Below are 15,248 nucleotides of genomic sequence, written 5' to 3'. Positions count from 1 at the left end.
GATTACCAAACTGAGGGTGAGTGTAAAAGGCTCTATTGTAAATACATTGATTGATTGTGTATTGTTTAACATCCCACTCGAGAACTTTTCGCTCATGTGGAGACGTCACAGTAACGAGTTGCCGCAAATACAACCATGTGTGTGCCGTACGTGGATGTTGTGAAAATCATCCAAAATATATCCACGATCATTAAGAAGGATTCAGGTGGACGATAGCAGACCCCCAAGATGACTGTGTGTAGCCTGTTGACTGAAACTTTTACATTGTGGAAATCCAAGCTCAAACATAAAGACGTCATAAGGGCAATACTATAGCAAGTGGTCAAAATTCATCTATTGTTAATGTTATAGGGTGTATCCCAAAACCTAATTCGTTAGATATTCGCTTAATTCATGTTATTAATTTTACCATCACATTACAAATGGATCTTTCCATCAATATTGTCGTCGGAATTCACGACTGTATCGATGTCGTCTCCTGTAAGACATTCGTCGAACTTTGATGGATGTTTTTGAATGCGTATCATGATATTTGAAGTTGCCATGAGTCATAAAATACAATGAAGTTTATTGTAATAAGTCTCCGTCGCCCGAATTTTGTTTGCGTCCGATGCTAGTGAGACAGGAAGAACTGCTTTCTTCAAGGATGACTGGTTCTATATTTGCTGGACCTTGGACTTCCCAGAGTATGAGAATGCACAGACTGTTGGAAGACCTGATCACCAAAGACTACGAAGATACTGTCAATGAGAAACTTCAGGATATTTTTTATTTCAACTGTAGAGTGCTTATGCGTGGAATCAAAGTGGTGTGTGGGTATTCGGGTTAGAATAGGCCCTCCGTACCCCTTACATATCGTAAGAGGCGATTAAATGGGGCGGTCCTTCGGATGAGACCGCAAAACACGAGGTCCCGTGTCGCAGCAGGTGTGGTACGATAAAGACTCTCTGCTCAAAGGCCGTAAGCGCCGAGCATAAAAGATTGAATTCTTAGACTCAAGACTATTTCTATTACGTCACCATTACTATTCATGGTGTCGCTACAACTGGTCATTTGTATTATAATTCAAACAGGAAGATAGAGGCGTGTGTTTCCTCGGTTATTGTAATAGGGAAGGCGGATAATTCTGCCACTTGTTTCTATGCATAACGATAATTTATCAGGTACTGTGTGTGCCTGAATTTTAAAAATCCAATCTATAACCATCATCTCCCATAATGGCTTTTAATTAATTGTAAATACTATTTTAAAATAAATTTTCACGACCGAATTTTAAATAATAAAATGAAATGTCGACCGGGATTGTGTCGAGAACGTTTGCAGTCGCCACTATGTTTATTTTTCCGAGTCTCCATTGTTCGTATGACGCAACTGCTGGACGGAGCTTATGCTGTAGCTATGGAGCGGTGTATTTTGGAATTGAATTCCTCTGAACTCCAGTAACACATAATTATACGAAATATGCAGTGTTTTAAAATTCAAAATATTACGTAATGTATAGAGATTCATGAATTAGCTAGTTTGGTTCTCTGATATGGTAATTTACTACTGCCGTTTCGCATTCTATATATGACTGTACGAACAAATCTTCAATTACATGTATATACTGTTTCCCCCTGATTTCATTTAACGCATCAAACATATAACGCAGTAATGCGATGACATCTTCTGTGTTGGACATGCTTTTGCTCCTAGAGGTCAGTAGCAACGTTTCATAGATCACCTTACTTCAGAAACATATACGCGAGTATTGAAATGATCGTTGAATAGTAATTCTAAGGAAATTGTCTGTAGCTTTTAGAAAAAAATTCTAAAATGAATGATATTTAAAGAACTTCGATTTCTCATTGTCACACTAGATAAAGGTGTACGTGCAATCGATCTTATTTCCACTCGATTGAATGTTTCTGTCTAGTGAATCATTCAATTTAAAACACTCCATATTATTTTCTTTTGTTTTCTTTTAGATTTAATATAAAGACTCAATGTCCATATATGACACATATTTGAAATTGATCTTTACAGATATAGCGGTGAATGTGACTCTAAAATGCCTCAACTTGAAGACGTCTTACTGAACACTGAGGCAATGACAGAACATGTTCACTGATTGAAGGACAGAGTTGGACATTTGGTTGATCAGGTAACGCTTTTTCCTTCGTTCTTTTTTTATCATTATTCATGATATACCAGAGAAAATATAACTTGATGATATGTATTGATTTTCGGCCGTATTATCTATATACAGTACTGATTATTATGTGTGTCCAGGGGTCCATGTTTTCCCTACTCCTAATTTTGTGTTCTTTGTAAGAGTTATAACATTGATCCTAACGATATGATTAGTACTTAACATTCATTTGATATATTGGCGTGAATGCATTGTTTATGTACAGTGTATGGTATATTTGTGCTGTCAGATATTATCCATATACTCCAGATAAAAAGGTGAAGACAATCAACAGCGATCAATCTCATAACTCCTATAAGTTAAGATTTGGGCAAAGTTAGACACGTGGAACCGGTTGTATCAATAAAAATGTGACATTAAAGCCTCCTTAAATTCAAAATTTTCAATGTGACATTAAGTTCCGTTGTATCATTGTTTTAATGAACGGTTCCGCACATTAAATTCATCAACTTTAATGTAGGTTTGAGGATTACATTAACATTAATTGTTCATTAGCTCCCCCACCCCACCCCCCCCCAAACAATATTTGGGAACAATTATTTATAAGCGGTTTAGATCATATGTGTTCTTTAAATTCACCCATCCACATGCAATTTAGTATTTAAAAATTGAGGACTGTGTAAAAAGGGGAGGGGGTTGCAAAGTAAAAAAAAAATGAATTGTTCTAGTGAAGAAATCTACACGAATCAAAGTTTCCCCCATCCCCTTCAAAACCAAGCTACATGTATGTTATCGCAAGTTTTATTAAAGTTCTTTGTGAAACGATTGGGGTGGACCCAAGTAATACAAACCGTTTCACAATCGTCGGTAACTCATACATCTCAAGATATTAATTGGCCGTCTGGCGAGGATCTTAACACAAAGAAGGCTTTTTTTCAAAGTAGCTGGTTTTCCGCGAGGGATAGGCTGTATCTGATCTACAGACGGAACACTGTTAGGATCAAAGAACTATCTGAAAACAGAGAATGAGCCTGTATTTGCTAACAGAAAAGGCTATCATTGTATCAATGTTCAAACAATTTGTGGTCACATTGGCAATAATAAAAATTGATGTAAAGTAACGCGAGAAAATTGTCTGTGAAGAGAGGAAATAAAACAAATGCATGTACGGTACGCTATAGATAAGTTTGAAGGACTATTTTGATTATTTGAGATTGATCACTGTTCTTTATCTTTGCCTTTCAATATTCACGTAAATGTATTCTTTGCAATGAATGAAAAAATGGAAGCGCTTTTCAAAATTTATGCTTTCAAAAACGTAAATAATTGAAAGAAATGTAAAAGGAAATATTTCATGGTAAAAAGCTAGTTTTGATGAAAGTTTTTAGAACATTAATGATATTCTTAATCAGTTTGAAATTTAATTATTTAGGCTAGCATGCTTATCTGAAGTGTGTAGCCTTTTTAGAAAGATGACACAAGACAATCAGATAATGCGACAATAAAGATCTACAAGACTCGGGTCTTTTTAAACAAACGTCAGAATCTGATGGGAATGGTACATTGTATAAAAACATAAGTAAACAACGATATATCGCCGAAATTCTTTATAACCCATAAATTCGTCTACTGGCGAAATTTCCCCCTCGATTTCTGGGTTATAATTTATTTCGTCATCAGACCTTTCATCAAAACCTGTGTTGTAGTCACTAAGGATGCACGTAAACAAAATACAGCCGACAATGTAATAGACAGGACGTAAACATTACGTTGCATTATGGGATTGGTACTAAAGGTTAATATTGGTTTAATGAGAGTTTCGATATTTAATGTCATATTAACTAATGTGAATTTGATAAAGGTTTTATACAATGATATTTAGTGAACTCATTAACTAATGCCACATTAATGATTTAATAACTTGTTGGGGTTAAAGTCACATTAAATCTAATGACTCGTTGAAACAACCGTGACCTGGATATACTGTAAATCTGGATAGTTCGGCGTCGATTTCTGCGAATTTGAGTAAAAGGCCTATATATTTATTTTTGTGTTTCTTATTTTTGCGAATTTATGTAAAAACATTAAAAAACGTGTGAAACATTATTTTTGAGAAAAATATTTTTGCGAATCCAACTGACTTGCAAAAACGCTAAAAATTAATCGACAGCAAAAATAACCAGATTTATGGTACCGTAGGAGGAATGAAGTGCCTAGGAGGAGTAAGCATCTTCTTTCGACCGGTCATATCCGCCGTGAGCCCTACATTTTGATCAGGTGAATATAAACTTTATGAACATTATGATATTCAAATTGTAAATGGGATACGTAAATCCTCGGCGCTTGATCCCAGGGGTCCAGGTTTGCTCTACTCTTAATTTTGTATCCCTCTGGTGTGTCCAGGGGTCCGTGTTTGCCGAACTATCTATTTTGTATTGCTTGTAGGAGATATGAGATTGATCACTATTCGTTATCTTTGCCTTTCATGCCATACAAGGGCTAAATATGAAAAAGAATTGACACCTTTTCAGAAAGGACTGAAAATATAAGAGGAATACTAAATAGAGAGGTGGGCAAACACGGACCCCTGGATGTACAAGAAGAGGTGGAATCAAGTGCCCAGGAGGAGCAACAATCCCATGTCCACCGGTCACACCCGCCGTCAGCCCTTTATCTTGATCAGGTAAATCTACTCTTCTGTGTATAGTCAGATAGAAGTGATAAAAGAATTAAGTAATTAAAAGAATTGCCCAACTATTTATTTTGTATTCCTTATAGGAATTATGATATTGATCACCGTTCGTTATCTTCACCTTTCATAGATAATATGAAGAATAAGTTTTGGTTCCCGCTGACAAAACTTGTAACAACATGGTCTTTGTTGGTAAGGCTCATTATATCAACTGTATTTTAAATGAACTCGGCATAAATACCACATTTGGTAATCGTACTTATACTAAAACTGCCCTTATAAAAGATGGAATTCTTCAAAATCATGCTTCAATTTTAACACATTCCATATATCAGTCAATGGGATGAATGAATATGAATTGCCGTACCTATACTGGATTCCTAAACTTCACAAAACCCTTAGAAACAAGGATACATTGCTAGATCCAGTAAATTTTCCAACAAGCCTCTATCTTTGTTCCTCATACAAATATTAACAGCTGTGAAGGAGAAACTTTAAACGTATTGTGCCACATCATAGGCTCACGGCGGGTGTGATCGTTTGATGGGAGATGCTTATTCCTCCAGGGTTCTGTGTATGCCCAACTCTCTATTTTGTATTCCTTATAGGAGTTGAGATTGATCACTGTTCGTTATCTTCACCTTTCATGCAAGAAGTGGTGTTAATCAAATGTGGATTCTTGTTGATATAAAAAAAATACGCTGGCGTTCCACATTGACAATATCTTCGTTGTCTTTCGTGATCTGGTCTTTCAACAGTCTTTCGGAATTCGCATGGGCACGAATTGTACTCCTTTGTTAGTTGACAGTTTTTTTTCATATATATATATATATATATATATATATATATATATATATATTCTTATGAGGCAGAATTTATTCATAAGCTTCTACTTGAGAAGAAAGAAAAATCTCTTGCTATGGCGTTCAACTCGACATTTAGATAGACCGACGATGTTTTATATATAACAATGATTAACTAAATTCATATTTCTTTTCATTCAGGTGTAAACTATCCCAGAATGCAATGATCATATATTGAAAATCACAAATTGAAACTTGGCCTAAGCTATAACGCTATGCAATTTTAACAATTAAAGAATAAGTGTCATGGATACATAACATGTAATGATGCGATAACCTATGGATAGCCATAAAAGTTTATTTTCAACTAGATCCTTAGACCGGTAATTACATAATGAATATGATGGGGAAAAAAACAAGTAAAAAATAACCAATGGGATGGATAAATATGAGTTACCATACCTATACTGGATTCCTAAATTTCACCAAAACTTTAACAAAGATACATTGCTGGATCCAGTAAATGTTTTACGAAACCCCTATCTTTGCTCCTCACGAAAATATTATCAGCTGCGAAGGAGAAACTTCAAACGTACTGTGCCACAATACATATCAAATTTAGATTCTAAAAAAATTAACTAAACCTTTCTCAAATCAACAACATTAAAGTATATTACTTTTAAACACTTTACACAATGATTCCTCTAAAATTAAAGACTAGATTTTTAAAATCATAGAAATTTGCTTCTTCAACAATAATAAAAACTGAAAATATTCCTATCTAGTGATCAGCCATCCAAAAAATCAGTTTGTTAAACACCACTCTGATTCCACGCACATGTACTCTGAAGTTGAAATACGAAATATGCTGGAGTTCCTCATTGACAACATGTTCGTAGGCTTTGCTGATAAGGTTTTTCAATAGTATGTTGGAATTCCAATGGGCACGAAATTTGCTGATTTGTTAGCTGACCTGTTTTATGTTCTTATGAAGCAGAATTTATTCAACAAGACTTTGTCAAACAAGTTGATGTTAGAAGCCTTTCAATAGCCTTGTCCTTTACAAGTAATTAAAATGCAAATTTGAATGTTTTATCAGTGTTTTTATTTTCTATTTGCACGATTATTAATATTTTCTTGATGCATTTTTTAAAAATGGTAACCCAGATTTGACGCTTTTGGAACTGTATCGGTACGTCGCATGATGGCGACGTTCTACATGTTAATGATTATAGCTACCAAACCCAGATTTACTATGTCACATTTCATTGGGTCAAATGATGTCTGACGTGTTTCATATCGATTATTAAGCCGTTCTTCGCACACTGATTTTGACTGCGGATAACTCCGTTTACCTGATACCTGATCAGGATATAGGGCTCACGGCGGGTGTAACCGGTCAACAGGGGATGCTTACTCCTCTTAGGCACCTGATCCCACCTCTGGTGTGTCGAGGGGTCTGTGTTTGACCCTATGATAGGTTGTATTGACGAGCTAGATCGTTATAACGACCATATAATTTGTGAAATGCTGACTTCAATCGAGACTGTTGAAACCCCTGTACCATCAACTTGTTTGTTAGTAGCTTGCCTCGATTCAAAAACTGACTATATGCAGAACAAGCTTTTGCGTATCGAATCAGTTGACAGATATAAACACAATATGCAGGTGATAATGGAATATTGCTACATAAATATGGGAAGTTGATGATGGAGAAGCTGAAATCATCCCGTTTGTCATAAAGTTGAGTTGTCGGCTTGCCGTTAATGCCTACTTTCAATAAAATATCTAAGTATGAAGCTGAAGTGGACGAATCTGTGGTGTCTTTTATTTTGAGCTCACAGAGATATATCGAATCGACATATGAATGAAAGTTATTATTGTTAATAAACAAAACGTCGTCAATATATCTAAATGTCGAATTGAATGCCACAGCAAGATATTTTTTCTTCTCGCGTAGAGGTTTTTGAATGAATTCTGCTTCATATGAATATAGAAACAGGTCAGCTAACAAAGGAGCACAATTCGTGTCCATGGGAATTCCAATAGCCTGTTGGAAAACCTGATCACCAAAGACCACGAAGATATTGTCAATGAGGAACTCCAGCATATTTTTTATTTCAACTTCAGAGTACTTGTGCGTGGAATCAGAGTGGTGTTTAACAAAGTAAGTTTTTGGATAACTGATCACTAGATATGAATATTTCCGGTTTCCATTACAAATGCTTAACAAAATTCTAATTTGTGCTTATTTTAAGAGTATGGTACTTTTTGTATACTTCAAGAACTATATTTCTTCATAAAATCCTTTTCGAAATTAACTACAAACAATGCATGTGTAGTTACAAGTTATCGGATGAATATTTTTACTGTACATATAGAGTAGATGATTTTCATTTTTCAGAATATATTTTGACTATGAAACATGAAATCTTATTCCTCCATGAATTCCATTTTGTATCGCATAGATGCAAGATGAAGATAACGAACAGTGATCAATCTCATAACTCTTATAAGCAATAAAAAATAGATAGTTGGGCAAACACGGATCCCTGGACACACCAGGGGTGGGATCAGGTGCCGAGGAGGAGTAAGCATCCCCTGTTGACCAGTCACACCCGCCGTGAGCCCTATATCCTGATCGGGTAAAAGATAAAAGAAAACTAATCAGAAATCGGCAATTTTACCCCTTATTTGGATAGCAGTATAATGATGTTCTCTTTCATTATCCGATGGGGGATGATTTGTAAAATTCGTGAATTTAAAAAGAATTATTTGAAAAAATCGTAGTAAATCGGCGGACAGCCATCTTGAATTGGACACTTATTAAACCTGATTCGGTGCCAAGGAGTAAACCTTTATTGTTGACCGGTTACACCCGCCGCAATCTATTTATCCTGGATGTGGATAACGTAAAGACAGCGTGACTGTGACATTGTTTAAAATAAGACCATTTTGCTTTACAGCGCCAGCACACTCGGCGCCTCAAGCAAATTATTGATGATCTTTATAAGGATGTTGATTATAACAGTGCGACATTTAACTCTGGACAAGACAAAAGTCCGGAGTTTCGCCAACCCTTTTATTAAGGATACAAATAAACCCTTTACAAAAAAAGATGGGATTTTATGTTCACAAGACATGCACCAACATTTACACTTGTAACTATTGTAGTTTTTAAGATATTTCACCTGAAATCAAAAAATCCCATGGGATTTTGGAGGGATTTTTAATCCCACTTGGGGGATTTTCACTCCCACCAAAAATCCTGTGGGAGAAAAAATATAATTTCTCCCATAGGATTTTAACTCCCATATTTAAACTTATTATGGGATACAATGTCCCATAGGAGGAAATGTCCCATAATGAACATGAAATGGCAGTAAATATCCTATTTGAGCATGAATGGGAATAGATATCCCAAATAAAGCACAGGATGGGATTTTTATTCCATGAATATAACAATAAAACAGAAAATTGTATCTTAAAAAGTGTTGTTTGTCATGATTCTTAAAATATACTTAAAAGCCAAGGCATGACATTAATTTTTAAATATATATAGTAATTATAAACTCTTATGTGTCGGCCTATGTGTTTGTGAATAAATGTCTAAAAAACATGAGAGATAATAAAGGATATTAGAGCTCTGCATTACTAAACTTTTCCCCATGCAATTTTAATTGTATACATATAACCTTGCACAAAAATCTCCATATAAAATTGGACGGGACTATATTATTGCAACAAGCAGACAAGAACACTATGAAATACTCATTCACACACGGGCACTGTAAGTTAATGTAAATATATAGTATGTGCATGTATAAATATATATACATGCACATACTACATGTATCTATTTACATCAACTTCCATTGCCCGTGCATTCACATGCAGTTGCTCACATTCACTATTCACAACCCTTCATATGTCGTCAGGTGTTAAAATATGTTCACAGGAACCGGTAATTTGTCAGTGTATTAATAATAGTGTGGGTATATCATATACCGTACCATCCCCTAATCAGCTGCTATTGGGGGAGGGGGGGGGGGGGCTACAAGGGCCGATACTTCACTCAAAACTTCGTTTCAAAATAGTTCTTAAAATTATCGTCACCCACCATCCTTGTGGTTTTATAAAGGGTAGCAGTATTATTACTACATATTAAATTACCAGTTCCTGTGATATGTTGTTGAATTACGGAATAGGCCTAACTTACAACTTGTTTACATATTCTAAAATTAGTGTTAAGTGCTTACGGTGAAAGATGAACTCTGCTAGGTGATGCTAAGTTGTTTAGTGAACCGAATCAGACATCTCAAATAAGATTCTCGATTATTTAACAACACAAGAATCGTTTTACAAAATGCATGCTTCGGTCCATCTTTCCCTCCCTTCTACAATCGTATTCATTCTCAAGTCAAAGTACTTTCTCCGATTGCTACCATTACCTTAAGCGTCGAAAAGACTTTGACAGGCGTGTCAGAATAAACGGTCTCGACTCTAGGGAAGTTCGGCTCTAAGTGTTCTAAACATCTCGAGCGATTTTATAGTGATAAACTTCTATGATTTTCGACATTTGTGTATCAATGTTTTATGAATATTGTAGACTTTTTTACTTATAAAGCAAAGCAATGTTATCGCAAATTTTTAGGTCTACTTACAAATGTATTAACCCCGAGATCCGCCACTAATTATTTACACAAGTTGTGTGGTTACAACAGTCTTCACTTATCATTTTAATTTCATTGGATGATAAAATAGATGACGTTAATATTTTGAATACCTTGTATACGCAAAAGAATTTAACTATACGATGTTTATTTTTCAAATTATAACTTCAGTGGCGAATGGGCGGATCCCCCGTCCCATTCCCATCCCTCACGCATAATACTAATTATTTCCCCAGCCACTTAATGACCAGATATACACGACTATTGAATGTAAAGCACTTTTCAGTCATTGTGTACTCCCAATTAATTAACAATCTACCCTCGTAAATCATAATCGTTACGCTTCGTTGGACATGAAACCTTAAATCAATCCATTGACACTACTTAGTCAACGATTTTGTATTGTGATACATTTCTATGATTTCGGACATTTATATATCAGGATTATCTGATTTATTTATCAGTGTTCAAAAAGCAAAGTACATGTACCGTTACAACGATTTTATACCTACTTCTTATAATACCCCCCTGGATCCGCCACTAGCTAAATTAATTCTGGTGATGCCTATAACAGCGGTACGTACATGTACTCACCTATCATTCTAACTTATTGAAAGTTAAAATAAATGTAGATATAATGTAAACATTTTGAATACTATATATATATATATATATATCATATGATGAAGGCATGCCTTCATCATATGATGTTTATTAACTTTAGTGGTGGATAACCGAGAACGACATCCCACCCCTACTTCGCACAATTCAATTTCTAATATTGACAAGCGGCCCATTTTGACCAGATAGACATTACCCTTGAACGTAAAACACTGGTCAGTCATTGTGTATTTCTAATAAACAAACTTCATCATTGAATACAGACCGTTATGTTGCCACTGACACTACTTAGTCGTGAGTTGATTTTGTAGGTGATAGATTCCTATGATCTTTACTCGTATGTTTCATTGCTTATTTGGAGTTTTTATTTGTTTGGTTTTTCCCCCTTCTTCTTCTTCTTCTTCAAGAACAAAGTATTGATATTGCAGTTTAACCCCCTGGAACCGCCAGTTATTAGGTAGACGTATTGTGTTGATCTACTAATTAGGTAAATGAAGTCAATGGATATCTGCGGTAATATTTAGCGTTATTCACTTAATATTAGCTTCCTAACTATATTGAAAGTTGAAATAAACAACGTTAACATTTCGAATACTTTAAATATCTAGGATACATAATCATACGAGGATTATTTTTTAATATTTTGAAATTAGAAAAACAACTTTAGAGGCGGAGGAGCGGAAGCCATCCCTCTTCCTGCAGGATTTATGGTCCAAAATTGACAAAAGGCTCGTTTTGACCAGATAGAAATGGCACTTTCAAACGGAAAAATTGGTCAGTCATTGTGTACTTCCAATTAAAAAAACTACTCCCATTGTAACTCTACTTAGTCCCTGGTATTCTACAATGTACAATTTGAATATTTCATATCTGTATGGTATAAACAGTCACACGATGTTTAGTTCGGAAATAAAAAAAAAATGTAGTGGGGACACTGGTCAGTCATTGTGTATTCCCAATTAACAAACTACCCTTTTAAATCCTACTCGTTACGGTTCGTCAGACATGACAACATATCCGAACTAGTCTTGTATGTATGGATGTACTTGTTTATTGTAATTAAGGTCTGCTTCGCAATGAAAACCTGTTATCATTGACAATTAATTGTTATTCCACTTAGTCATCGATTTTTTATGTGATACATTTCTATGATCACGGACATTTATATATATATCAGGGTTGTCTTGTCAGGGTTTATTTATCATTATTCCAAAAGCAAAGTACTGTTATCACGATTTTATGTCTACTTCTTACCCCTCTGGATCCGCCACTAGCTAGATAATTTTGGTGATGCCTATAACAGCGGTACTCATCTATCATTGTAACATTATTGGAAGTTAAAATACAAGTAGATATAATGTTAACATTTTGAATACTTTACATATATACATGTTAAGGAATTCATCATATGATGTTTATTAACTTTAGTGGTGGATGACTGAGAGCGAACATCCCCCTCTCCCTCGCACAATTGACAAGTGGCCCATTTTTACCCTTGAACGTAAAGCACTGGTCAGTCATTGTGTAATTCCAATTAACGAACTTCACCATTGAGTCCTGACCGTTACGCTTCGTCAGACACTAACCCACTAATACTACCTAGATACTGATCTTGTACGTGATAAATTCCTGTGATCTTTACTAGTATGTTTCATTGTTTATTTGGAGTTTCTATTTGTTTGGGTTTTCTATTTTCTTCTTCTTCAAAAGTAAAGTATTCATATTGCAATTTAACCCCCTGGATCCGCCACTTTTTTAAGTAAATGTATAAATATAATTGTGTTGATCTATAATAATTAGGTAAATGAAGTCAATGGATATCTGCGGTAATATTCAGCGTTATTCACTTAGCTTCCTAACTATATTGGAAGTTGAAATAGACAACGTTAACATTTTGAATAATTTAAATATTTAGAATAGATAATCGTGTTTATTTTTGAATATTTTGAAATTAAAAAAAAAAAACTTTAGCGGCGGAGGAGCAGAAGCCACCCCTCCTCCTGCAGGATTTATTGTCCAAAATTGACAAAAGGCTCGTTTTGACCAGATAGAAATGGCACTTGAACGGAAAATACTGATCAATCACTCTACTTAGTCCCTGATATTCTATACAATGTACAATTTCAATACTATATGTACAGGAAATAATCACACGGATATAAAAAAAAATATAGTGGCCCAACTGGTCAGTCATTGTGTATTCTCAATTAACAAACTATCCTTTTAAATCCTAGTCGTTACGCTTCGTTAGACACGACAACATAACAGATTGACCCTAACCGAACAAGTCTTGTAATTAAGGTCTTCTGCTCCCAAATGGAAACCTGAATAAGTTATCATTAAGGTCTTCCGTTTCCAACGGAAGATTCCGTTGTTCTTGACACTACTTAAATAATAATAATAAAATTTAAAAAAATAGTGGTCCCACTAGTCAGTCATTTTGTATTCCCAATTAACAAACTACCCTATTAAATTCTACACGTTACGCTTCGTCAGATACGAGATCATAAGTCATTGACCCTAACCTATCTAGTCTAGTATATATGGGTTTTTTGATTACTGTAATTCAGGTCCTCCGCTTCCAACTGAAGACCTCATTGTTATCTCTGTTATCATTATGGTCTTCCGCTTCCAAAGAAAGATTTCGTTGTTATTTTTGACACTACCTAGAGACATAATCTCGAACATTTATGTATTGATGATTTGTTGTTTGTTGTAATTTTTGGTGGAAGCTTTACTGGAGTTGAAATAGTTACGGTTGATATTGGAAATAGATTTTACAATGAAGAACTAATACTGTCTTCATTACTAGGAAAACTTTAGTAGCGGACTGATCAAAGCACCCACCCTTTCCCCAACCCCTCGACCAGCCATCACGTATAGTTCATTTTCCAAAATATATAGATGCAACACTTGATCGTAAAATAGTGATCAATCAATGCATATTCCTAATCAACAAAATACCTTTAAAAGTGCGACATTTAACTCTGGACACGATAAAAGTGCGGAGTTTTTTGTCTATGACAACCACATATTTTCTTCAATAAAAACACTGAAATTTCACTCTGTCATTAAATGTACGTATACGACGCGATCTAATCAAGCCGGCATAGAGGCGCCCCATGCGAAAATTACCCTTATCAAATGTTACATACTTCGGATTTTTATTGAGCTTAATCCTAAATATTGCACATCTAGATAATTTTCCAAAAATATATGAAACTTTTTACTTGTATCAAAATTCTTTCTGTTTTATATCTTCTAAATTTTACCATAGAGTTAACTAACAGTCTCACTTGCGGAATTAAGGGGTGTGGAGATCGCACCCCCCCCCCCCCCCCCATGTAATATGTATATCAGATATGTTTTATCCCGTGGGGATCCGGTGTTGTATCATAGACCCCCCCCCCCCCCGGAAAAACGGGCCCGGAATTGCGCCCCAGCATATAATTTCCTCCTATGTACAAAGTCAGTAAAGAGTCTCCCCTTTGGCGGAAAAATCACCCTGGTATATATAGAACACCCCCCCCCCCCCCTGTTTCCGGATTTCATTTGTTATAATAGTTTAAGGAAATAGATATGCGCTCATTAATATTACGATATTCATAAAACAAACGAATATTTTTTGTTGTTGACATGATGAAGTTGGATTTACATTCTGAAAACTTTGAAATGCATATTGTAAATACAATATGCTTACCAAAAGACTTTAACGATGGTCAATATAAGTAGGATTTTTCGTAAAAAATCGACTATAAGATGTATAATTAAAATATTTGAAAAGTAAAATAGATGAACTGTATAAATAAAAGTTATTAAATTTTCTCGTTTATTTAAATTAAAAAAATCATTTAAGTTCTTCCCAACTTTACTAATTCAAATGTTAGATACTAGTAAATAACGATAAAGACTTTTAAGATGTCTGAATGAATTTTGATATACCATTACACGATTTGAGCAATTTCCTTTTTATAAAAAATCATAAGATGATGATTGTTCACGATACACACACACAAAAATAATCAGAAGAATTACGGGGTCTAAATAAGCAAGAGAATTCTAGTAATAGAAATGGAAACAGATACATAGCTAAAATGTAAGAATGGGGGTGTACTGTCATTTAGGGGGAATTTCTATATTGGGACGGTTTTTCCAAGGGGGGTTGGGTTGGACCCGGGTTAATTCTTCGTAAGGGGAAATTCTATTCCAGGCCCATCTTTCCGGGGGGAATGTCTATCCCGGGCCCGTTTTTCCGGAGGGAAAGTCTATGCGGGGGAGAATCTTATGCTTTACAACACCGGGTAGAATAGGTCCTCAGTACTCGTTGC

At 35.1% G+C, this 15,248-nt stretch overlaps 1 protein-coding gene across 3 annotated transcripts in view; it reads left to right on the top strand.

Annotated features, from left to right (window-relative positions):
- The window catches only part of LOC125658137 (uncharacterized), a 225,385-nt gene that overhangs the window by 180,946 nt on the left and 29,191 nt on the right, over positions 1–15,248 (top strand). For 2 of the 3 annotated variants that reach the window (XM_056150532.1, XM_056150531.1), the window contains exons 2-3: positions 2,026–2,143; positions 4,663–4,814. The gene's annotated coding sequence lies outside the window, so the exon portion shown is untranslated. The remainder of the gene's footprint in view (positions 1–2,025; positions 2,144–4,662; positions 4,815–15,248) is intronic. The other variant, XM_056150530.1, reaches the window with a different exon arrangement.

The sequence above is a fragment of the Ostrea edulis genome, chromosome 9 (genome assembly GCF_947568905.1).
Source record: "Ostrea edulis chromosome 9, xbOstEdul1.1, whole genome shotgun sequence".
NCBI lineage: Eukaryota > Metazoa > Mollusca > Bivalvia > Ostreida > Ostreidae > Ostrea > Ostrea edulis.
Note: the sequence above shows the minus strand (reverse complement) of the source record. Positions and strands in the feature narration are given on the sequence as shown.